Source organism: Salvelinus fontinalis, chromosome 20 (assembly GCF_029448725.1).
Source record: "Salvelinus fontinalis isolate EN_2023a chromosome 20, ASM2944872v1, whole genome shotgun sequence".
In the NCBI taxonomy this organism is placed as follows: domain Eukaryota; kingdom Metazoa; phylum Chordata; class Actinopteri; order Salmoniformes; family Salmonidae; genus Salvelinus; species Salvelinus fontinalis.
In genome coordinates this window covers 18781437-18804899 of record NC_074684.1, presented here as the reverse complement: position 1 = coordinate 18804899, position 23463 = coordinate 18781437, and the positions used below count along the sequence as shown (strand labels likewise).

At 46.0% G+C, this 23463-nt stretch overlaps 1 protein-coding gene across 5 annotated transcripts in view; it reads right to left on the bottom strand.

Moving 5' to 3' along the window:
* hivep2a (HIVEP zinc finger 2a) overlaps positions 1–23463 on the bottom strand; it is a 92884-nt gene extending 69421 nt beyond the window's left edge. For 2 of the 5 annotated variants that reach the window (XM_055872719.1, XM_055872718.1), the window contains exons 1-3: positions 23116–23463; positions 17916–18050; positions 16905–16979 (exon numbers count right to left, since the gene is read on the bottom strand). The gene's annotated coding sequence lies outside the window, so the exon portion shown is untranslated. Of the gene's footprint in view, positions 1–16904; positions 16980–17460; positions 17870–17915; positions 18051–23115 lie in introns of those variants that run through there. The other 3 variants (XM_055872720.1, XM_055872721.1, XM_055872722.1) reach the window with 3 other exon arrangements.

Genomic DNA, 23463 nt, shown 5'->3' with positions numbered 1-23463 from the left:
GTTGATGATACTGCAGAGGATTTTCCAGAGATTACTGATGACGCAGATTCTGCGGTAATTATTAAGGTCCAATTTGCCTAAACTATTGTTGATTGAGGTGACCAGACCTTGGTTCCAAATATTGGGGAAGATGTCAGAGCTGAGGATAATGTTGAAGATTTAAGAATAGCCTATTTTAATTTGTGGTCTGTATCATTTTGTTTAGTATTCCATCAACACCACAGGCCTTTTTGGGTTGGATGGTTTGTTCTTTGTCCTGTAGCTCATCCAATGTAATTGGTGAATCTAATGGCTTCTGGTGATAGCTGATTCTAAGTGAAGTACATTATCATGTATATGTTTTTGGTCTTGGTTCTTTGTTATACAGCCAAAAGAATGGAGAAGTGCTTTATCCACACCTCCATTTCTGGATAGAAGTGATTTGATTCTACGGATTCTTCAATCACATTGAGCTGTTTTCTTGCATGCTGTTCCTTGTTTTTTCTTAGTGTATTTCTGTATTGTTTTAGGCGTAAGCTAAACCATTTCTCATTGCTGTTCATTTTCTTAGGGTTTCTGCTTGATATGTTAGCTGATAGGTCAAATATACTGTTCTGGCTTCCTACTGCTAAATGTACACTTACAGACTGTGGGTTGAGGTCAGTGATAAAGTAATCTACAGTACAACTGCCAAGAGATGAGCTAAAGGTGTATCTACCATAGTAGTCCCCTCGAAATCTACCATTGACTATGTATAGATCCAGCGTGCAACAGAACAGCAGGAGATGTGACCCGTTTTTGTTGGTTGTTTTGTCGTAGTTGTGTCTAGGGGAGCATATTGGGAAGGGAAATAGCATACCACCTGAGTCCCACTACCAGCTCTCTGTAACCTAGAGGGAAACCGCTGGCTGGCACACTACACACACTATATTCGATGCACACATGTAATGCTGTGAATTCTCTCAACACACATCCTATTGGAGCATAAATACTTGATGACTGAAGAGCATGACCCACCATCAGAAATGTCAATACTGCAGGACCAATGTGACCAAGCAGGTCAATTGTAATACACTGAATGAAACAATTAGCTCCCAGCCCAGTGATTGATCCCACGGCTGTCTGATGGATGTGTAAACAGAGCTGTTAGCTAACATAAATGGAGTGCCACGCTGAATAAAGCAGACACAGTCAATGAGTTGAGCTACAACATACTGTATCTAACTGGTCTGGTAATGGAATCCCAATACATGGCATCAACCTCCAGCCCACACGTTCCTCTTTGTCTCTACATCCATCCAACAAGCTGATCAACATCAATGACATTGACCGGAGGAAAGTGTTTGGCCCCAATGTCACCTCAAGGATAAATCCCCAGGAAAATGACTTGAGAGAACTAACCTAATCCTGACTGAGGAAGAACAAAATGACCCGTCGATCCTGGATGTGATCCCTTTCCCTTACTTTTCCCACACACTCCTAATGAGGACCTGCCTGCTTTTCCCCGCTCACTATGCACTGCCAAGGCAGGCACCGGGCCCGTAGACCCGGTTGTAAAAATGTCTTGTTTCGGGAAGTAACATGACTCACTCATTTATTTAGGAATTTCTCAGACAAATCAACAAGGTTTGTGATCTTATCCTGGCTCACAAACAACAATACCCATAATGGGAGATTTATAGGGTTCTATTAAACCATGGGAGCAGATATCTGTGACTGGTGATGTTGTGATTTGATCTGTGTATATTGCCAATTCCTACACAGCAGTAGAGTGTGTGTAATCCTAGCCAGCATAAAGAATGGTGTGTGACTATTTACAACATTGTCGTGCTAAATGGATGCCATCGCATTGTTGAAGGAGCTATTGTATCGCCAGGGTCATCCCATCAACTGTAATGAAAAAAAACATTGCAGATGGTAAAATAATAACACATATCACCATGGTAAGACATGATTTATAAATAAACAAATCAAATCATTTTCTTCATTTCAACGAAGAAAAACAAACACAGGCCTGTGCACGGAACATCTAGAGCCTCTGGTAATGTGTCTGTAGGTTAGCTAGAAGACGGAACATCTAGAGCCTCTGGTAATGTGTCTGTAGGTTAGCTAGAAGACGGAACATCTAGAGCCTCTGGTAATGTGTCTGTAGGTTAGCTAGAAGACGGAACATCTAGAGCCTCTGGTAATGTGTCTGTAGGTTAGCTAGAAGACGGAACATCTAGAGCCTCTGGTAATGTGTCTGTAGGTTAGCTAGAAGACGGAACATCTAGAGCCTCTGGTAATGTGTCTGTAGGTTAGCTAGAAGACAGAACATCTAGAGCCTCTGGTAATGTGTCTGTAGCTTAGCTAGAAGACAGAACATCTAGAGCCTCTGGTAATGTGTCTCTAGGTTAGCTAGAAGACGGAACATCTAGAGCCTCTGGTGATGTGTCTGTAGGTTAGCTAGAAGACGGAACATCTAGAGCCTCTGGTAATGTGTCTGTACGTTAGCTAGAAGACAGAACATCTAGAGCCTCTGGTAATGTGTCTGTACGTTAGCTAGAAGAGAGCTTCTCCAACATAACGTAGCTTATTCACAGCGGAGGTCCACAATACTACAAAACCTATTTCTCCTTGTGAATTTAGTAGGTATATGAATGTATTCTAGATAATGAAGATGGATAAGGAGGGTCACAAATGAATTTGCGACTCCTCAAAGAAAGGGTGGCGCTACAAATAGATACAGTACATTGGAAATAATAGGTGACAACATTCCAATATGGGAACCTTATTTTTTCCATCATCTTTACTGCAGGAGGATTACATATACTGCAATCATCCTCCATGTATACAATGTATCAATAGCACCCAAAACATACTGCCTGTAGAGAATACTGCAGTAGACACTATTAGCACCTCAGTCTGAGACGCTGCCTCTGTAAATGGCCCCAGGTAAAGTAACTTCTCCTCTCCCTGTCAAACTCTGGAAGCAAAGCTGACCTTTTGCCTCCTATCTGACTCGACAGCGCAGGTCTACGAGCGGGGCACCACCATAAAGCAGCACTCTCGCCGCAATATTCAGCATAAAATATGCATCAAATTATATAACCCTTATATAATGCATCCATGGGCCAAGTCTGGGCTCATCCATGCTGTGTTCTACAGCTAATTAAGCGATCTGCGCAAAGCAAAACAGAGCATGGGGAGCTGCTAATTTTAGGTCCTTCCCTGAGCCCATCTGAGAAACAGGAGGCTGGGAACCAGTGGGAGGCTCCGGAGCTAACGCAACCAAGTGGCTTGAAAGCAGGGGAGAGACGGCAGGGGGGGGTGGTGCTTGGTTCGCTAAAAAGCCCATATGACATCAGTCAGAGTGAGAGTGGCGATGCGGTGGGAGTGAAACAAAGACCTGTCAGGAGGGGGAGAGAGGAGGAGAGGAGACATTGACACCCCAGTCAGCTCCACACAGTGGAGTCAAACAGAGAGCAGCATCCATGAGGTCACATAATTAGTACCAACACACTTTCAGCCCTGTGCAGCCCTTCCAATAATTGTCAATTTGCACACACAGTCACACCCATCTCTCTTTCTCCCTATCTTGTGTGCCAATAGTGAAAACCGAGAAAAACAGCCCCCCTGGAAGGTTTCTGTCAGTAAGACTGGAGGAGGAGGGGGAGGGAGCTAGTAGGTCCCCAGTCCAACAGAACGGGCAGACCCAGGTTTCATCAGCGGAGAGCCCAGATCTGTCCCAGGTCTGTCCTAGCAAAGGAAATCAATCTGCCTCCCTGGCCTCCCTGCCTGCTGCTGGGCCTTCCTCAGATCAGCTGTGTGTTTATTGAGATCACGAACATTGCTAGAGTCCTCTGCTAGCAACGAACCACATGGGTAACACCAGCCAGACAGCCAAACTGGTTCCCTCACCAGTATCCTGGAGCGGATCCTCCCTTCCTTCCTCCTCTGCTGGTTAACTGGTGTAACCTAATAAGTTCAACACTAACATAACATCTTCAACTCCAACAGTTAGTCACCGATACAGTAGAGACACATAGTGGTATCAGCCTCATACTCAAGGCTAGTATAGACGTTAATCACCCCACAAGGCCACCAACACACTCACCACTGTTTTCATTTCCATTGGAGAAATGAAGGAGGTGTCAGGTGTGGGAGCATACAGAGCGGAAACATTATTCTGAGAGGAACACGGAGCGGTTTGTTTGGAGATAAGAGCAGGCAGAAAGAGAGAGGGGGAGCGTCTAGGGAAAACAGGCATCTGTGAGGAGTACTAAAGAAGGCTGAAGAACACATGCCTCCGGCTAGATCCTTCTCTTGGGCTGTCGCTGAACAACGACATTTAAACACTGTTCAATTCACCTGGCAGATGGGCAAGCATCCGGCCCCACTCTCAGCCCTCCCTCTCTCAGCCCTATCTTCAACAAGGTCTCCACAGCCTGGCTGTAGCTCAACAGCAGACAGGCAGTCCCAGCAAAAATAAATATATTTTCTCCTAATAAAAAGCCAGAGAATAAATGTGGCAACCTTTTACAGGAATACAGTCTCTATTAGCATCGGAATTAGCTGCTTCAATATTTATACATCCAACAAACTTGCCAGAGCAGCTTTTTGGGTGTCTGCTCGGTATGGAAAAAACACTTAAATGATTGTTTTCCCTACAGTGGCACATCAGACACCTTAGCTATAAAATAAAACTACAGGGACTCCCTTTTACAACCAAATAATATGTATGCACTCCTCTAGATGTGACACACTGTAAAACATTGTTCATTTTCAAACTCTCTCTGCATAATCTTTTTACAGTATTTTTTACTTTGCAATATTTCAAATGCCAATAAAAATAGAGCATTATTATTTTAGTAAATAATACATGGGCCTTGTTCATACTGTATAGTACACCAATATACTGTATGCACTTATTTCCCAACTGGAAGGCAGTAAGTAAATTCCATGGGACTGCTCATACGTTCAGTATTACAGCATCTCTCCAGCACTATGCTACCCAGTAGCCATGGATACTCAGGGCTCATTGTGACCTCAATTACTCCTGATTGAGTTGTGTTCCCCACCTCTCTCTGTCTCAACACCAAGTCATTCTCTACAGACACAGGTACTCCAGGGGATGAACGGACTAGTTCCCTGTCTGTTGACTTTGATAGTAATTCTATGGAGAGCAGAGGGCTAAACTGAGGATGGAGGAGCACAGCAGAGAAATGAAGGGCATTCTTCCTAGTCGTGCACACGAGCCCGGGCACTGTACTGTAAGACATGTTACTCCTCAGTAGTGCACCTCCCATCATTTGGCATTGTGTTTGAATTACAGACAGAGCCTTTACCTTGGCAGGAAGTGTGTAGCATGCCACAGCACGGAAGATACAACTGCAGGCTGGAGTCTTCAGTCAGGCAGAATGCTTAAACTAGATGCTAAAGAGTTGAGTAACAACGTCAGCTTCTGTGGGTCTGCTAACTGCCAGATGGGATGAGCAAACTGACAGAAATCAGATAAAAGAGAAACTTCTTGCTTAGCTACCGGTGCATACCTGCCTGCCAAGACACAGCCCCTACACAGTCCCTACACAGCCCCTACACAGTCCCTACACGACTAGTAACTACATACGCTACTTTCATTGGAAATCGCAGACACACAACCTGCTCGCTGTGGCCACGTTGTAGGGTGTGTGTGGGTGCGTGTTCTCGCACATGGGTGTAGATTGAGTGATTCTGCATTTGCAACACTATGTTTTATTTGACACGTGCTCAGAATGAGTGGTGGTAAAACAAAAAGATTTAGGGAATTCCACAAATATTATCTTTCTTCCCTCCATACCTGTGCTTATTTTCTGATTTATCCAGACTGGAGAGGAGAAGACAGGAGGGGAGTGGAGAGGACAGGAGGGGAGAAGGGAAGACAGGTGAGAGGAGGAGAAGACAGGAGGAGAGAGGAGAAGACAGGAGGGTGGAAGACAGGAGGGGAGAGGAGAAGGCAGGAGGGGAGAGGAGAAGGCAGGAGGGGAGAGGAGAAGACAGGAGGGGAGGGGCGAAGACAGGAGGGGAGAGGAGAAGACAGGAGGGGAGAGGAGAAGACAGGAGGGGAGAAGACAGGAGGGGAGGGGAGAAGACAGGAGGAGAGAGGAGAAGACAGGAGGAGAGAGGAGAAGACAGGAGGAGAGAGGAGAAGACAGGAGGAGAGAGGAGAAGACAGGAGGAGAGAGGAGAAGACAGGAGGGGAGAGGAGAAGACAGGAGGGGAGAAGAGAAGACAGGAGGGGAGAGGAGAAGACAGGGGGGGAGAGGAGGAGACAGGAGGGTAGAGGAGGAGAAAGGAGGGGAGAGGAGGAGACAGGAGGGTAGAGGAGGTGGTGTGTAGAGCAGGGTGTTGGCACTGCCAGGTTGCTAACCATACGCAGCGTGGGCTGCTGGGAGCACTAGAGACCTGACACAGAGCCAGCTCACACTTCCCTTCCTCAGCCCACCTAAATAAGATGTGAGAGTGTGTGTGTTGTGGGGTGTGCGTGCATGCGTCTGCAATGGCAACACCTTCTCTGCTCTGCCCAAAATCACAGTCTGTTCAGAGAGGAGCGGGATGCAGCACTAGCAGCACTGTCGTCACTGGAGGCAGGTGACTAGTTCAGAGGAAGTGATGATTGCCACAACTGTCCCAATTTGTCCCTGGCACTATTCAACCCATTTAGATATAGAATAGAAAGGGAATACAAGCTATAACATCTCCATTGAAGTGCAGGTTCAGTATTAATGCCCAGACTTGTTTATAAATACACTATGAAAAACACAGGCCTCCATGTCTGGGCCTGATAGCATCTGACAGCCAAGATAACATACAGTACATGTCAGAAAACGTGTGGTGACATGCCTGTCTGACTGGTACTCACCAAGACAGAACAGAGCGCCAATGACTTCAATGCTAAACAAGACTAGACAAATGAAGCACGCTAAAGACACAGACACCGTATACACTGATAGCTGCCTGGCTTTCATGTTCATTTGTAGTTCGTGTTCAAAAAGAGGTTGAATATCAGGCTGATGGTGTTGTCTGGAGCTGTCAGTGAAATAGTATCTGTGTTCCTGCCACGTGTAGTACCCTTTGTCAGACTGCGCTGACCGCATTTCAGGTGGCAACAAAACGACATTATTTTAACTATGTCAAATGAGAACACAGTGAAGAGCATTTAAACAAACACATCACAACGCTCTTTTCAGTGTTTTCTCGCCTCGCCAGTTAAAAGGATCGAGGACACAAAGAAGTGCCTCAGAGCAGAGCTAGACATTCTGACACGTGCGGAGAAAATCAACCATTTTCTTTAAGCTAATATTGTCTTTGGGGTGTCGCTGCGCGCTGACAGGATGAGGAAGAGGATCAATGTTTACAGACAGATTGCTAGGGCTTTGAAGGGGAGGGAGGGAGGGGTTGTATTCATCAAGACCTCTGACACTGCGTTTCACAGAAGACTCGGTGGTGAAGACGTCTGAAGACTGCCAGCCCTGTGATCAAGGGCCCAGCTCTGGGACGGATGGTAACACACACACACACACACACACACACACACACACACACACACACACACACACACACACACACACACACACACACATATCTTGCATATAACTTATCAAAACACCCATCAAGAACAACTTTGGGATATCACTATTAAAAGCTACAACATTGGCCCACTTAGTCAATTGTTGTTTGTTTGCTTAAAGTTTGAACATCGAAATTCATCAAAAAAATAAATGGGGGTCATTACAAATTCATTAGGACTTTGGTGATGAAGGGATTTCTCTTTAATACCCTGGCTGCCTGTGATGGGAGCTGGTAGCTCGGAGCTAGCTAGCACTGGCTAATCCTGAGGGCTAATAGAGAAGCCCAATCCCCTGCCACTCTCATCCCACACGGAAATATGAGGAGCTCCGCTCTGGACTGAAAAGGGTACTATATTAGAGCCAGAAAAAGACGCTGGAGGCTGGGGGAGAGTATGAGAGATCACATACACACACACACAGACAATTGCACACACAAATGCAAGCACGCACACACAGTAAGAGCAGAGGGCTGATTCTCCTGGGTCTGCACACTGGCTAGCTTCTCTGTTAACACTTTATACGGTTTGACGTGTTGTTGCCATGTGAGGTAAACCAGGCTCTGAGTTTCAGGATGTCTTGGCATGGCTGCTACAGTATTTACGCTCCATTGAAGAAGTTTTCTTTGTCACTTGCTTGGTAAACAGCAGGTGTAGACTAAGATTGAAATGCTTACTTACGGGTCCTTTTCCAACATGCATAAAGACAGATTTTTTTTTTGAAAGAAATAAAAGTTGTGAAGGACTTGTGACTGGGCTGATGTGCCTCACCTCAGACATCAATCTCAGGGTTGTCTTTCAGCACAGCGTTGCCTGGATGGATACAGACAAGGTTGGAAACATTGTGACAAAAAGCCGCGAGGTGAGAGATGAGAACCAGACATTTTATTTTTCGATCTCATAAGACTGAGCCCTATCCGTCAACTTCTGATGATGTCATCCAATTCATTACAGTAAGTGTACCATCTTCAGACTGTAGTGTCAATCTGCTTGTTAGCTACCTCACATCTTCCTAGCTATTGACCTCTTTTCGCTGAAAACAAACATCTTGGTCCGTAAGCAGTGCTTCAGGCTGAGTGGCCAACTCTGGCTAATCAAATACTGTGACGCATCCCTCGCTCCTGCCTCTGATTGCAGAGTGGATGAGTGTCATCACCGTCGCCCCCTCGTCCCATCATTGGAGACAATAAAGAGAAGAGACAATGTCTGTCCGGCTTTCACGTCTCTCTCCTCTCTCCCTTCTCTGGTTAATGCAGTGAAAAGCAATCTGAATGGCAGACAGGTCAGATTAGGAGATGGAGGGAGAGGAGGTGACAATATGTCAGAGGGGCTCTATCCATCTCCTCAGCAGGCAGCACCACCCTGTAGGGCTCTTACACACATACAATCATAAACACGCACACACAGATTCACACGCGCGCACACACAGAGATTCACACGCACACACACAGATTCACACGCGCACACACAGATTCACACGCGCACACACAGATTCACACGCGCACACACAGATTCACATGCGCACACACAGATTCACATGCGCACACACATATTCACATGCGCACACACAGATTCACATACGCACACACAGATTCACATGCGCACACACAGATTCACATACGCACACATTGCACATGGGTGGCCTGACACTCCTGAGACTGAGGGCTCAATCATGTGCTGAGAAGAAAAGGATAACATTCCAGACGGAAGACAGACAGACAGACAGACAGTCAGGAGGTGGTGGCAATGGAAGGTGGGTGTCAGTCAGCAGCCCAATAGTATGGCAAACCTACCATCATACAAATCTCACTGGGCAGAAAACTGTTTTTTTCTCTCTCATGTCTGAAATTGGTCACTCTCTCAAATCATATACCTCTGTCAGTCCCCCACCCATTCTCTCTCCCCCCACCCCTTATCTCTTCCCCCCACCCCCCGGTCCCCAGACATCCGTCGGCACGTAGCGAGCAGAACGAGCTATCTAGTGACACTCCTGCCATTTGCTCTTTTGAGAGCGTGGGCGTAGTGAAGGAGCGCTTTAGTCACCGCCTGGCACAGCTGCGGGCTCCGGGGCGACCAACTGGTGCTTCAGCAAGCTCACCACCTGTTCTGCCATGGCAAAGGAGAAGGGGAAGGGGGGGGGGGGGGGGTAGAAGATAGCCTGGTTCCTCTCTAGGTTTCTTCCTAGGTTTTGGCCTTTCTAGGGAGTTTTTCCTAGCCACCGTGCTTCTACACCTGCATTGCTTGCTGTTTGGGGTTTTAGGCTGGGTTTCTGTACAGCACTTTGAGATATCAGCTGATGTAAGAAGGGCTATATAAATAAATGTGATATAGAAGAGAGAGCCTAACCTCCACACTCCCTTGCTTCCTTTTACTCCCTCCCTTCCAGAGACAACCCGTTTATTACCGGGGCAGCTTCCTCCACCAGCCTGTCTCCACATTCATTCTTCATGGGCTCTAAAGTGGCGCAGTGGTCTAAGACACTGCATCTCAGTGCTAGAGGCGTGACTGCAGTACCTGGTTCGAATCCAGGCTGCATCACATCCGGCTGTGATTGGAAGTCCCATGGGAGGGCCGCACAATTGGCCCAGCGTCATCCGGGTTTGGCCGGGGTAGGCTGTCATTGTAAATAAGAATTTGTTCTTAACTGACTTGCCTAGTTAAATAAAAAATACAAATAAAATGTTTGTCAGGAAGTGATGCTAGCTGCACAATAAACCTGGACTAGTATCACAGAGCAGTGAAACCACCCTAGTTTCATTCCTATCTGTCTACAGTAAGTCACTTTGGCATGGAGCTCCCTGCAGCCAGGCTATTGGAGGAGGACCGAGGGAGGTTGGAGCAAGACGGACAGGGGCATCAAGCTCAGGGTTACAGGGAGGAACAGGTGTGAGATGGGGATCCCTTTGTGTCCTCTATGTGGCAGGCAGGGGGACAGAGAGAAGGGGGCTTATGGGTGGGACTGACTGACTGGGGGGAACAAAGACCTGCAGAGCACCATGCATCATCCCTAACCCTGGCTGGTGCCATGATCCCCTGAGCCAGCCAGTAGCTCATCATCCCTCTTTGGCCTAGTCAGTCACACCATGTGGCTAGGCTGTAGAATTAGTGGAATATAACTTGTCAGATCGGTCTTCTGTTTTGAAACAGCTTACTGTCTATCAACATTATAGCTTGGAGGCTGAGGTGAGCAATGGTGAGCTTATCAGGACCCACAGATGACACTCAGGTCATACCAGTCGGTAACTAATCAAGACGTCCCTCAGAATGTGTGGGAAGAAAGAGGAGGCAGGGGGCAGGTCTGTGTTCCTGGATGCAATCACTCCAGCCCTAAATATCCCTCCCTCTCTCATCAGGACCGACCCACACCATGGCCATGACTGCACGCTTCCCGAAACAGAAAGTACGCGTGGCTGCAGAGATGTGAGTTTGCAGGGCTTCATTTGCATGTGCGATGAAGAGGAAGAGGAAATGAAACCGTGCCTCGTTATGTTTTACTGTACTGAGCCGCAGCGCCGCACCTTCCCCAAACGCTGCTTTCCATGTGCTTTGACTACGGACACAAAGCCTGCCCAAGGACTTCTGGGTATTAACAGAAAATGGGGGCAAACAAACCAGTGCTCAGCGATGCTTCAATCCATGCTATTAAAATTCAAATGCTCGGTTATCTCCCCAGCACCAAAGAGAAATGGACCACCGTGTGTGTGTCTTTCTGTCTGTCTGTCTGATCACTGGACACAGAGAGAAGGAAGGACAATATGAGGGTAACACAATACAACCTAGAGTTATGGGTTTGTGTGACTATTTTTGGTGAAACCAATTGCTTGAAAGCAGAGATAATGTTCACGTGAGGGCTTGAGAATAAATGGGACTTGAAGTGTATGTGTACACACACAGTCAAATGACCTACATATGAGTCTATGTGAGCATGATTCTGTATGGTTAGGATTCTGCATTGTGTGTGTGTGTGTGTGTGTGTGTGTGTGTGTGTGTGTGTGTGTGTGTGTGTGTGTGTGTGTGTGTGTGTGTGTGTGTGTGTGTGTGTGTGTGTGTGTGTGTGTGTGTGTGTGTGTGTGTGTGTGTGTGTGTGTGTGTGTGTGTGTTCCGCTCCGGATCTGACGAGACACCTGCATACACTCTGTAGACTAAAGTGGAGCTATTGTTCTAATTGAGAAAGCCAACACCGATGCAGGCATGGCGTTTTGGCATGCTTCTGCCCCCGTATACACCAGCGTGAACACGCAAACAACAGCTAGTGCTGTGCTAAAACATATTGACTGGCTCACCTATTCCCTGTCTGAGTTTCACCTTCATCAACACAACACAGATAGTCAGCAGCAGCAGTCGGGATCCAGCTACACCCTCCTCACAGTAGAACAGACATCAGTCTGGCCACCACTCCTGGCTCCTGGATGCAGCCATATCAATTCAGAAAGTATCCAATCAATAGAGAGGGAGAAGGAGAAAGAGAGAGAAAAAGAGAGAGAGGGGGAGACCGACAGATGGAGGGAGAGAGAGAGGGAGAGAGACCGACAGAGGGATGGAGAGTGAGAGAGAGAGAGAGAGAGAGAGATAGAGAGAGAGAGAGAGAGAGAGAGGGATGGAGAAAGATATGGAGATAGAGAAACAGCAGGTGACCAATTTCAGACATGAGAGAGAAAAAAACAGTTTTCTGCCCAGTGAGATTTGTATGATGGTAGGTTTGCCATACTATTGGGCTGCTGACTGACACCCACCTTCCATTGTCACCACTTCCTGACTGTCTGTCTGTCTGTCATTTTCTTCTCAGCACATGATTGAGCCCTCAGTTCTTCAGGAGAAGGAGGACATGTGTTGCGGTTCTGAGTACCTGCTGCACATGAGAGGCGGTCGCCGTGCAAACACAGGCTAATCACATGTGCCTTTATTCTTACCAGCCAAATGTAGATCCCGGGGGAGAGTATTTGGCCACAGCTGTTTCTCAGGCTGAGCACCCCCCTCCTCTCCTCCCTCGTTCAGTCTCATCTATACTGTTACACTCTCAATCTGATTCCTTTAAGGACAAAGCGGCGCGCGGAGCGCTGAGGGTTCCCATAGTAACAGAATGTGTGTTTCTACTTTAGGGCTCTCTGTCTATTGTCTACCACGCTGGCAGCTTGAAGCGAACGGTTGACCAGCAGTGGGTCCCCTGTCCATGACAAGCTTTTGGAATCCCTGCTGTGGTTCATAAAGTGGTCAGCCATTTTCTTTCGCCACCTACGAATATGGCTGTGTGTTTCTCTTGGAGTGGACCCTTTCCTTTTGGATGGTTAGGGAGAGAGATGGATTAGCTTTTTTTGCTTCGCTTTTTTTGTTTCAGTCATTGGTGGTGGCGTATCGCAGTGATGCTGCTCCAAGCTATCTGTAGACTGAAACCCTAACGACAGCTGGCTAGATTCCTGCTGGGCTTGGCTGTCCAGTGGAGGCCAGGGAGGGCCGTGGGGGCCCAGTACTGAGTAAGTGGGTTGCTCTAGTTGTGCCTGGTCACGTCATGGCTGTGGTATTCTGCCTGTTCTCCTCTCCTGCAGGGGCTCCTCATGGCCATACGGTCAGAGGGGACCGCGCAGCTTACCAGCACTTCCACGCCTGGAGTACACACACACACACACACACACACACACACACACACACACACACACACACACACACACACACACACACACACACACACACACACACACACACACACACACACACACACACACACACACACACACACACACACACACACACACTCCAACTACGCCAGAGGTCTCATGTCTTACCCTATTTGCCTTACCCACACCTACTTAGGTAGAAAGTCTACGTGTGTGGATTGTTAAATCCCACCAACCCAACATGATGTACCTAAATGTGTTTGCTTCAGGGAGAGGGGAGCTGAGCTGAGCTAGTATGGAGCTGACGGCTCTTTATGGGGCTGAATTTAGCCCTGTTTGGGGGGGGGGGGGGTGTAGCTCCAGATCTCTCTCTGTATGTGAGCTAGGGGAAGAAGGGAAGAATCCAGCCTCAGCTCTCCCTGGAAGCATTGACCTTTCCCCGACCCGAGCCAAGGCCTGAAGATGGTGGTGCTGACAGAACCCCGAGCAGGCTGGGCCGATGCAGCGTGACACACAGTGACAGCACAGAACTCAAGGGCATCGTGTGACTGGCCAGTGAGCTGAGCCACCTCCACCTCTAAATGTATGCACGGCACTGGAGACAGGCATACATACACAATGTCAAATGTAAATCAGAGAGGCCTTATCTGACCCAGCGGGTGGTAGTCTGACCTTCTGCTACAGTAGCCACTCTCCTATGGGGATTAAACTTCACAGAAGATAGACTCAAGTCTACATACATGGGGGTTGGGGGGGTTTCCTATTGACTACCCAGCAAGCACCAGTGTGACTCAGATCCTCCCTCCCAAGAGCTTCCTGGGTGCCTGGCTGGGCTGAAGTGACCTCGGAGCCAGAGTGGCTATGGTTGACTTGTAGGCATGTAGCAGGCAGTTCCACTAAGAACAAGAAGCTATGGACGGTAGGATGGATCAGCAGGACACGATTGCCACTAGTTCAACGCAACCACTGTCTGTGAGTCAGTATAACTTAGTATAACCAAACTCGTATAACCAAACTCGTACTGCTTGGAAAACAAGAAGTCACTGGACAATGGACATAGGCATGGATAATCATTTGGCATAATAATATGAATGTTACCATGTATCAAGCCACTATTCATAAATTATAACACATTAAGTTCACCCCACTTCTGTGTGAGTCCATTGGTGCTGTGTGGGAGGGAGGGGTTATGGCTCTGCACACCCGCAGGCAAGACTGTATAAATCATACTTCCCTGTCGGTCTGTCTACACTGAAGACCCATGGAAACTATTTTCCATTGGACAGAACATGACCTAAATACAGAGAGCTTCCATAACCTGTTCCCGACTGATGTCCTCTCTCCCAAAACCCCATGCATCCCAGTCAACCAACAGCTTCAGTTGCACCCCCAATATTCGCCATATTGAACTTTGACGCGCCCATGTCTAACCTCTCCCGGCTTCTGACAGCTACTGCTGCTCAGCTGACTCGCTGGCAGCCATTTTGCATCTCACAGTTTTCAAGGGGATTGCATGTGTCTCCAATTAGCAGATAAAACAACAACCGGAGGGCTCTACTACAGTACCCTCCTGTCATGATAGATACGTGGAGCTCAGCAGCACATACACTCTGCATCATGACAGATCCCAAGTCAGAGACGGACAAGATTACAAATTCCTTTTAACCTCCTGGAATGTGTGTAAACAGTAACCAAACCAGATTTTACTATACACTACAGAGCAAAACAAAGCCATCAGCCCTCAAAAATAAACTAAAAAACTGTCAAATTGTATTGCAATATAGTAGAAGTGGAAAGCTCTCCTTTTCAAAAAGAGAGTGGCAAGAAATCTCTTCCTTTTGTTGTTAAGCAGCTTGCCACACAACGCTGTGCAATTAGTGACAATCATCCCCGTCTGTGCACCCATTACCCACCTACTCTGGCATCGCCCGGCTTGTCACCCCGGTTCACAGCCACTGACGCACCCCATACACTCTCACTCCCACTTCCTGTGTGTGACGAGATGCTGACATTCACACACTAACGCTGACGGCGGTGTGGGGGGCACGCACACACACACACGCTTTCATCAGGTTGTGAAAGTTATCAGTGTTTTACATGTTTATTTGTGTCTGCAGCCACACCACAAGCCGCTATCAGACAAAGAGCTGAGGAGCAGGCGGAACACACACCACCTGCACAACAACACAACTAGGTACAAAGGGCAACGGGGGGGAAGAGAGAGAGAGAGAGAGAGAGAGAGAGAGAGAGAGAGAGAGAGAGAGAGAGAGAGAGAGAGAGAGGTGTCAGAGGAAAATATTTTGTAGAATATTCAGAGCCAGTCACAGAGCCAGTCTGCCACACAGGAACAGGATATGACACGGGTGACTAGTGACAGAAGGCTCTTTAACCCTTTAAAGGCGACATTGCTGCACGTCGTCAACAGCACACATCATCTGACACAAGCTGTTTCTTTTATCAAGCCCATCGCATGGAAAGAACTGAATCTTAATTAGTCTAGCGGCAGGAACATCAGGGTTAACAGGGGAAAAAAGCACACACAAAAAAAACATTGAACATTTTGGATATTATACCCTTGGCAAAAGATTATAACTGAATCATTTGGTTAGCATGGTATTCAGCGCCGACATTGAGAATAATTCCACAAAATGACTACATTACGCCTCATTCAACCTTATCTATCAGACACAGACAAAAGAACTGACATTTTAGCCCCTAATGATGGGTATTATGCAAAAAAAAAAGAAATGGCTTCAATGGTTCTGTTAATAATCTCTCTTTAAACAGAAATTCACACGTTAGCTAGGTGCCTGTTCCGGCTCTCCAAGCAGAAGTGCTCCTATGATGTAGCTACAGTACTGTGTAAAGAATAAGAGATAGAAATGGCTGAACAGAGCAGTACTGTATAGAGGAAACACAGTACAGTCAAACAGTCAAGTACAGCAGAGATACAGCAGAGATACAGTAGAGATACAGCACAGTCCAATACAGTCGAGTACAGTAGAGTACAGTAGAGTATAGTATAGATACAGTAGAGTACAGTAGAGTATAGTATAGATACAGTAGAGTATAGTATAGATACAGTAGAGTACATTAGAGTATAGTATAGATACAGTAGAGTACAGTAGAGTATAGTATAGATACAGTGGAGCACAGTATAGATACAGTAGAGTATAGTATAGATACCGTGGAGTACATTAGAGTATAGTATAGATACAGTAGAGCACCGTAGAGTATAGTATAGATACAGTAGAGTACAGTAGAGTATAGTATAGATACAGTAGAGTACATTAGAGTATAGTATAGATACAGTAGGGTACAGTAGAGTAGAGTACAGTATAAATACGGTAGAGTACATTAGAGTAAAGTACAGTATAGATACAGTAGAGTACAGTATAGGTACAGTAGAGTATAGCACAGTATAGATACAGTAGAGTACAGTAGAGTACAGTATAGATACTGTAGAGTACAGAAGAGTAGAGTACAGTGTATATATACAGTAGAGGACAGTATAGATACAGTAGAGTAGAGTACAGTATATATACAGTAGAGTACAGTAGAGTACAGTATAGATACAGTAGAGTACAGTATAGATACAGTATAGCTACAGTAGAGTACAGTAGAGATACAGCATAGATACAGTAGAGTACAATATAGATACAGTAGAGTACAGTATAGATACAGTAGAGTACAGTGGAGATACAGTAGATTACAGTATGGGAACGTACCTCTGGGATTTGACAGACGACTTCTCCCTGGCAGTCCTGGCAAGCCTATCCAGGCACACACCCTCTTCACACGCCCTGTGATCGGGAGAGAGGGATACGAAGCTGTCAGGAATATACAGACTAGTGGCTAAAAGTGCATGACCATGCACAAAGACGACACATAGACAAACACTGTGAAAGTGTTAAATAAAATGACAACTAAAAGGTATTGGTAGTCATGTATATTCTGCCCAAAGTGAACAGTGGACTTGCTCTCCACATTGTTCCTCTGTGTATCTGTGCCTGTCAGTCTGCCACGCTCCTTTTTCTCCTTTGGGTGGCGTGGTGGAGCCTCAACCACCATGTGTGAGAGACCCTCTCTGTCCTCTGATGTCACCTCACCCCCTACACTGATGAGGCAGGTGACAAGAGCAGCATCGAGACACTCTGACAAGAGCTCTCTCTCTCTGTATCGCCCACTCCCTATATCTATCTTTAACTCGCTCCCTTCATCTCTATGGCTCTTCCGACATTATTCAGCCGTATTCAATTGCCAAGCCCCCCCCCAGCAGCCCACCTGACACGGTGTCCTCTGCATCCCTCCAGCGCTGGGGAGCCTCGGGGGAGAGGGGTGGGGGGTAGAAATCACAGCCTCACCGTCCGAGTCTCACAAGCCTCTACGAGCGCCGCTCAAACGGCTCTAAGAGGAGCTTATTCCCTTCTACTGTCTGCAGCCCCCCCTCTTTCTCTAGCCCGCCTACGCGCTCGCTCGCTCTCTCTCTCTCTTGCTCTGCTTCTAGCGCTGCTCGCTGCTCAGAGGCTGGAGCAAAGAAAGATCACATTTCTTCAGCATAAACAGCTGTGGTCTGATTGGCTGGATGGGAGCGGTGGAGGCATCAATGGAGCCAGCAACACTCCGGCAGTGGCTGCTGGCAGAGTGCGGACATAAAAGTAGGTCTCAGCTGGTTCTACCGCTACAGAAAGCCACAGAAAAGAAAGAAAGAGGGGGAGAGGAAGAAAGAAAGAGACTACCTCTTTCTGAGCGCAGGAAGGAGGGAGGCCACAAGTGTTTCCTGTTGTGCAGCCAAGGAGAGCGACTTGCGAGGACGTCACACAGCGTTCACACTCCTCCAGGGCATCGGCACAGCCTGCCAAGGAAATACACTCCTTTCAGACACCCAGAAAAGGAGGAGCAGAAGAAGGATCAGGAGGAGAACAACACAAAGACTACTCCGTGTGTTTACTCTCAGCCACAAATCAAATCAAATTTTATTGGTTGCATACACATATTTAGCAGATCACAAGCAGAAATGCTTGTGTTCCTAGCTCCAACAGTGCAGTAATTTCAAACAATTCACAACAATACACACAGATCTAAAAGTAGAAGAATGGGACTAAGAAATATATATATGTGATGGGATGTATAGGCATTATAGACATTATGGACAGTACGTGGATAGAATATTTAGTATATTTGTGAACACATAGAATAGTAAATATACAGCAATAGTTGAATAGGATGGCATTGCCTAGAATACAGTATATACATATGAAGTGGATAAAACTGTATGTAAACATTATTTCAAGTGGCCATTGTTCCATTATGACTATGTACATAGGGCAGCAACCTCTAAGGTGCATGGTAGAGTAACCCGGCGGTAACCGTCTAGTGACAGTGATTAAAGTTCAGTCCAGGGTACTGGGCGGAGGCCGGCTAGTGGCGACTATTTAACAGTGATGGCCTTGAGATAGAAGCTGTTTTTCAGTCCCTCTGTACCTGCTTTGATGCACCTGTACTACTGACCTTGTCTTCTGATGTGCCTCCTCTGCTGGCCCTCAGTACCCATGTCCTGCTCCCCTGACAGGGGTTCACATTTAGACACGTAGCCCTGTGTGTGGGTGAATGTGCATATGTGTCACAGTAATCTATGATGTGGGTGTGTGTCATTACTCAGCTGTGAATATCCCCATCCAGCCACCCTACCCCAGTCTGCACTGACACCCAGCTAGGGGCCAATTACACTGTAAACCATTAGTGATGGGGGTGGGGGAAGGTTCGGCGCGGTTGCATATCGAGATATTTTTTGCGCTAGTTGGCTGTACCTGTACCAAAACGCCAGTGTTTTCACTTCATATCTTGTTCTCCATCTTCTTTCTAAATAGGGAGCCCATTTGTTTTCATCACTTTTATTTCCATGACTGATCAAAACTTGTTTTCTCTTGTCCTTCTGCAGCAATGTGTTTAGAACATTGAATCTCAATAAAATCACAGCATCGAATCGCAATACATTTCGTATCGGCACTGAAGTATCAGGATAATATTGTATCGTGATAATATTGTATCGTGATAATATTGTATCGTGATAATATTGTATCGTGATAATATTGTATCGTGAGGTCCCTGGCAATTCCCAGCCCTAGAAATCACCACTTTAATTAAAGAAAACACTGTCGTTAAAGAAAGCAAATACGACAAGAATCTACAATTAGATGTGTGCAGGGTTTTCCTTTCTTCGTTTAAGGAATGTTTGTCACAAGACACAAGAGGAAGAATAAAACTAGTCGCCAAATTTTTCTACTAATTCTCTCTCTTTTAAAGGGTCTTCTCGCTTCCATTAGCCTTGAACAGCTTGCTATCACTTCACACTGGGCTACAGCCACAGAGCACATTTGCAGCTGTTATAATGCCATCTGACTCTCATTTTCTCCAGATGCCCGGCACGGCAGCCCCTAGGCAAACATGGGCCATATAACACTAGAGGAAGGCAACAGAAGTCTAGCTCAACAGAGCTAGCGCTGGGCTAACAGAGTGACAGAGTCGCCTTGTAGTGTGACCTTGTAAAGTGTCAGAGTCGCCTTGGTTACCAGTGTTATTTCCTCCTCCTTCCCCTGCTGCTCCAGGGGAGCTGTAGTCAGCACCACATGCCACCCCCTCCTCCCTCCTCCCTCCTCTCCCCTGCCTCCTGGCTCCGCAGGTGCACATGTACAGCTAATAGGGGAAACCACAGAGCAGGTTGAGTGTTTAGCAGGGTGAGCCACTGAACCCAGTCGGCCCATTTAAGTATGTGCGGTGCATGGAGCACGGTGCTGGTGACACGGCCACAGCTCAGGCTGAATAATTCAAAGGGCCCCAGTCACATACACACTGCTGGGGATTACACACACGCATGACATAGAGATTCTGTACTGTAGAGGGGGAACCTGAACACAGTCGCCTGTGTCAGTGCTGTTTTTGTTATTGTGATCACATGATTGTGAAGATTTCAAGCCATGGTCGGGCTCCTGTGTGTGCAACGGTGCTACTTTCAGTTACAGACATTTCCATGGCATCAGATGAAGGATGCAGGTGTCTGAGTGTTCTGATTGCTGATTGTTAAGTGAACACATTTCTAGCAAGTCACACCTCAGACCTGGAATATACCCTGGATAAACTCAAAATGTACACATCGTACAACCACACAGTCACAATGTTCCCATCTCTGACCCATCTCTCTAGCCATTTGACCCATCTGACTATCTCATACATTTGAAGACGTTGTTTGGACCCACAACGAAAAAGTGTGAGATCAAAGGGACCGACTAGTCTGAAGGTCATTCAGATGCTTGGACCTTTGAGTCGTCGTGACTCATTGGTGCAACTGGAAATCATTCTTCTAGTAATCAGAACACCATCTCTTCCTCACACACATATAAACACACACACACACACACACATATAAACACACACACACACATATAAACACACACATATAAACACACACTAACGAACAGTTATTCTGTAATATAACTCACATAATCTTACTTGGGATATTGTTGCTCTTTAATTATTTTTCTATTTTCATTTTTTTCTTCAATTTTTTGCTAAATTATTTTAGTAAATACTTTCTTAATACCTATTTTTCTTAAAACCACACTGTTGGTTGAGGGCTTGTAAGTAAGCATTTCACTGTAAGGTCTACTACACCTGTTGTATTCGGCGCATGTGACAAATAAAATTTGATTGGAATTGATTTTATTACGTGGGAGTCCCCATGTAGATTGGGATGGGGGACAACAGACAGAGGTTAGAGCATTAGACAGAAAGATTACTCGGAGGATCTAGAGGAGGCCAGACACCGCTCAGGTGTGAGTCACTGTCATCTTCCCATCACAGAAGAGTGATATGGAGGCCAAGATACTTAGCACCCCATGCTCAGTAATAACCTAGCACCCCAGTCTCCTGAGCTATACACTACACATAATACACGCAGAACTACAAGTAAGGTTTAGATATCATGGTCTTTCATTCCCTCTCTGGGATATCAAGTCATTAAATGTGTTGCATGGGTTGTCCTTTGAAACTACAACGTGAGAGTGAATCTTCCACAATGACAAAGGTGCAAAGTGGACCACCTCTTTCCAGGCTGTGTGTGTCCCGTGTTCTGTGAGTATTCAGGGCCATATCTCAAAGGCAGAGAGGGACAGTAGCCGACGATGTATCTACCCCACCACAGAAGGTGTGACAGTATCATTAACCTGCAAGTGCCAAATGATCCACAGTGTCTCTGCACAGTACAGGAAAGCCTCTTATGGGTATATTGGGACTGATGAATCTACAGTAGAGCTGAAACAAAGTTTCACAATAGGCCAGCTCCCTAACCAGAGGCACAAAACAGAAACCATCCATACACAAAGAGATGGGTAGAGTTCTTCATCCACTGCTAAGTGCCTATTGTAAAATTGTGCAATATCATATAGCTTACGTTCTGTATTCCAGGCTCACAACCTCTCCATCCTCCTCTAACAGTCAGGTTGCTGGTAGAGCGAAAGACACACTACAATGTATGTGCAGTATGATAAAAGATATCTCATTCCTCTCCTACAACGCTGCAGTGGGACAGATGATACAGTATGTAGGTTGGTCTTTCAGATTGAATTCCCAGTGCTTGATGGATATCCACAGTGCAGCTCTACTGCTCCCTGCCTTTGGCTGGTGGTGGCTAACCTGAATTATATCCATTCATATCATGCTCAACGAATCTGCAATAAAGCAATGTAGGATATCTAAATGAAGGTATTGTAGGATAAACAGATTCAAATCTACCACCGGGTGATATAGGCCTCAATTGTGGTACCATGTTAATAGGCTGTTACCATGGAGGCAAAGGCTTTGAGCACGTCCATTGACATGAATGTCTCATGGGAGAACCTGTTGCATTTTGATGGATAGTTCTGCTGTGCTGATTAAAAATAAAAAAAACATCAGTCACTGTCGTGATGACGGACTGAAATATGGAGTGACAATATGTACAGTTTGAGGACACACCAGGGAAATGGGTTCAATTGGTTGAAGCATAATAACAGCGAGGTGGGATGTTAAACATAAAATGTATAATCTTATAGACTGATACTGTATGCACAAGAGAACTGATCTCTCTAGAGTACCATCCAATAAAAAGCCGCTGACATATTTGCTTTCTATGAGGAAAATATGATCATAGAAATGCATGTTGAGCAAATGGTTGAGAGGAAATAACATTTAGGCTACTGAACAAAATAAACAAGCAAAGGAGAAAAGTATAACTTTTAACATCACTAGCTCTGTGCATTGGCTAAAGCTGGGTAATATGATGGATAAATAACCCATGCCTAATCCATGCGTAATATATGTCTAATTAATAGGCTCCAAGTCTGATTTACGAAACATAAATAAAGTCACTTTTTTTCATGCTAATATTGTATTTTCACCAGAAAGACGGAGACGATCAGCGGCAGAGAACCCCCTTGATGGGCCCCGATCTTGACAGCGAACACGTCATGGAACATTCCCGGAACGGGCCAGCGTACCACCCACCATCCCTCTCATATACACACACATATTCAAGCACAGAAACATACGACGTACATAGAATTACAGACCACAACAGTCAACACGGATACAACACTAAATACAGATAGGTGAAAATGACAGAGAGGTGTACATGGCCTTGACTGTTCTGCAGAGAGAGAGAAACACAATCTTCCTGCCATGAATCCAGCTTCATACTGTAGCTAGGTTTACAAGCCGTTTGCCCGCTGCATTGGCTGTGCAAATTCCTTAGGATATTACGCAACATTCCTAATCTGCATGCAAGCACTGGGTATTCCCCACATAGCTATCGTAATAAACAGAACAAACACGATAGATTTTTCGTTACAAAACAACTAAAATGTACACTGGAAGTCAACTGACAGCTTCTATTTAGTCACTTACCGTGTCACACTTCAGGTGCAGTGCAAAAACCCACGTCCAGTAAAATCCTTAATAAATTACAACCTATGACAACGCTCTTGACACTTCGCTAATTGTCGGATAAAAGCGTCCAATACTCAAGAGTGAAAAATTAAACAAGAATTAGCACCAAAAAAATATCGACTTCCGTATGACTATTCTAAAGCCTTATGCTGCTACTAAATGCAGACACGTTGTGAGTAAAACGTCCTCTCCGACACGATTTTTCAGTTTGTGAGGAAGACGCCGAAGCTATTATTCCTGGCACAACTTCCCAGAATAGAACATCTGAGAGAGGGAGAGGGGTAGAGCGAAAGACAGAGGTAGAGA